Below are 2,519 nucleotides of genomic sequence, written 5' to 3'. Positions count from 1 at the left end.
CATTAATTAGTTGAATACAAAGTAGAGTAAAACATTGAAGTTTTCAATGGTTTTCAATTTTACATTGACATTACTTATGTCATATTCTATTAGGGAAAAATAGTTGTCTATGAAAATAATGATGGATAAAAAAGAAACGATAGAGGGGGGGGGGGGGGGGGGGGGGGGAATATCACTCATTAAATTTTTTTTTACTTTTATCAAAACAAACAAATTAAAGTAAAGCAGCAGAAAAAAAAAAGAGTAATAAAGATGACTCAGGTGGTTACTTGGTTCGGAGCTATGTTATATCGATGGATAACTCACTATAACTCTTCTTTATGAAACCTTCGGAAAGAAACAATTCATACAATAAAAAGTATCAGATAGTAATAGCCTACTATCTTATTTGAAATTAAGTACAGTGCAAGTTAAATGAAAGTATATAGAAAAGAATAATGATGAAGATTGTCAACACTTTGTTAAAGTAGTAGCTTGCTTGAAGATGAGTAGTAGAGTAACACGAATGAGAACTATAGCACAGAGTGAATTGGAATTCAATTATTTACCTCGAATCTCGAGCTTCCCTTTTATAAGTCTTCTTCAGTCGACTGAAAAATCATTTTGTAAGATCTGACAATTAAATAATAAGGTTTATTAGAGTAATAACATTATTAGATTTTTTTAGGAATTTTTAAGAATTTTTTGGGATTTAAATAGAGTCTGTATGACACGTTTTAAGGGGACGAGACTATTGGGCTAGAGGAAGGCCTATTTGGAATATCTAAGTGGGAGTCGATTAAGGAATAAACTTAGAATAGACCTAAGGTATAAAAAGAAAACCTAGGTTTTCTTTATTCCCTCGTTCCTCTTTCGTCTCCTTTTCCTTCTTCCTGATCCACCATCTCCTCTCCCCTTTCTCACACGCACATCGCCGACATCATTGATGCGTAGGCTGCTATGACCCTTAGGTGTCGACACCGTTCTGCTAATAGTTGCGAGCTCATCTCCACTATGATAAAATGTCGTGCCACCTTGCTTGATTACTGCCGCCTGATTGTCAGACATTAGCCATTGTGTGCCATCACCCATATCGATGCTGTCATGCCCAACCGACCGACTACTTCATTAGTGTTGATCTCAGCCACCATCTGCTCTTCATCTTCTGTGCATGGGAGAAATAGCGGCAACCACACTCTCGACTGCTGAGTTTCCTTTCCACACGATGTTGACGCTGTCATCTATCATGTGAATGCTGGTCTCACCGTGTATTCCTTGATCTATGCCGAGTTTTCCTTTCTCTCGCGTTATTGTGATGCCCTGATTCATTGATGCTACTAATCAGTGTCGCCATCACCGAGAGAAGGAGAATCGATGAAGGGATTGAGGGCAATCCTTTCCCCTTTCTCGTGGAGTCGAGAAGAGCTGCGGATCTTGCATCAGAGAAGTTCACCGCCTCTTCCTCTTCACTGGATCTTGCATCAAGGAGGTCAACCGTTGGTAGCTAGCTGTAGCCATCGAACCCTCCACTTCGGCTAACCCTCTACCTCTAGGGTTAGTGCGGGACCTCTCGCCTTGCTTCAATGTGAAGCTCCTGTCCAGAATTTCCCAAATTGCCTTGTACCAGCCAAGCAAGAATGATTCGACCAGAAGGTGAGGATCAATTGGGGGTAAGTTGTTAGTTTAAATGTTGTAGATTAAGATTTGGGTCTAATGCTTAGATGTGTATGTATTAATTGTGATTGGGATGTTGGAATTGAAAGGGAAACAACTTCATTGTAGTTCCATCCACAAAGTTTCAGCAGCAAGTGTCCCTTCGGCCATAATTCCTGGCAACAAGACCCTCGGCTGTGAGTCAACAGAGGAGACTCTCACATTGGGTGAGTTATTGGACTTGGTTTATGTTTAGCATACCGATATGAGTATAGGATGTTTAGGGATTAATTGGTTTAATCTGATTGTGAATGCTTGGGGATATCAAATCCAATGTAGTAGTGATTGTTTATGGAGGAATTGATAAATGAGTATGATGGATCCAATTAGGGTTAGCTAATTGAGTTGGATTGTTTAGGTCGATCCAAATTGGGGTTCCTAATGAGATTAGGATTTAGTTTAGCTTGTTGTCACATTTGGAATTAACTAAAACTGTACATTATGTTGCAGGACTTTGATTCAAGAGAAGTGTCTCGATATGGGATTGTTTAGCACAATCTACAGTTAAAGGCATGTACTTCTTTCTTTGATTCTTTAGTTCTTTGATCTTAGTGCATAAACTATATTTGGACAATAACTGTATTTACCATAACTCCACTTATATTTTTCTTGAGCTTGTTACTTATCCACATGTTCTTTGAGCTGATTTAATTTGTATCTATACAGTCTCTCATTTGTCATCCATGATATTTAGCAGATAGTAGATACCATACTTACTTGCTTTAATTATTTTTTATTCACATACCTTATTAAGCATGCTGGCTTACTATAGTATACCTGATTTCTATTTATATATATATGATGACTATTACATCTTTCGCATCATC

The 2,519-nt window shown here is 38.1% G+C and overlaps 1 long non-coding RNA gene across 1 annotated transcript; it reads left to right on the top strand.

Moving 5' to 3' along the window:
* Positions 1–849: 849 nt before the first annotated feature.
* On the top strand, positions 850–2,203 carry LOC122052164. The gene is made up of 3 exons (XR_006131928.1): positions 850–1,649; positions 1,743–1,859; positions 2,143–2,203. It is a non-coding gene; the product is annotated as an uncharacterized LOC122052164 (long non-coding RNA).
* The last annotated feature ends 316 nt before the right edge of the window (positions 2,204–2,519 follow it).

Source organism: Zingiber officinale, chromosome 3A, assembly GCF_018446385.1.
Source record: "Zingiber officinale cultivar Zhangliang chromosome 3A, Zo_v1.1, whole genome shotgun sequence".
Lineage (NCBI taxonomy): Eukaryota > Viridiplantae > Streptophyta > Magnoliopsida > Zingiberales > Zingiberaceae > Zingiber > Zingiber officinale.
The sequence above is the reverse complement of the archived record's forward strand: the minus strand, read 5'-3'. Positions and strand labels throughout refer to the sequence as shown.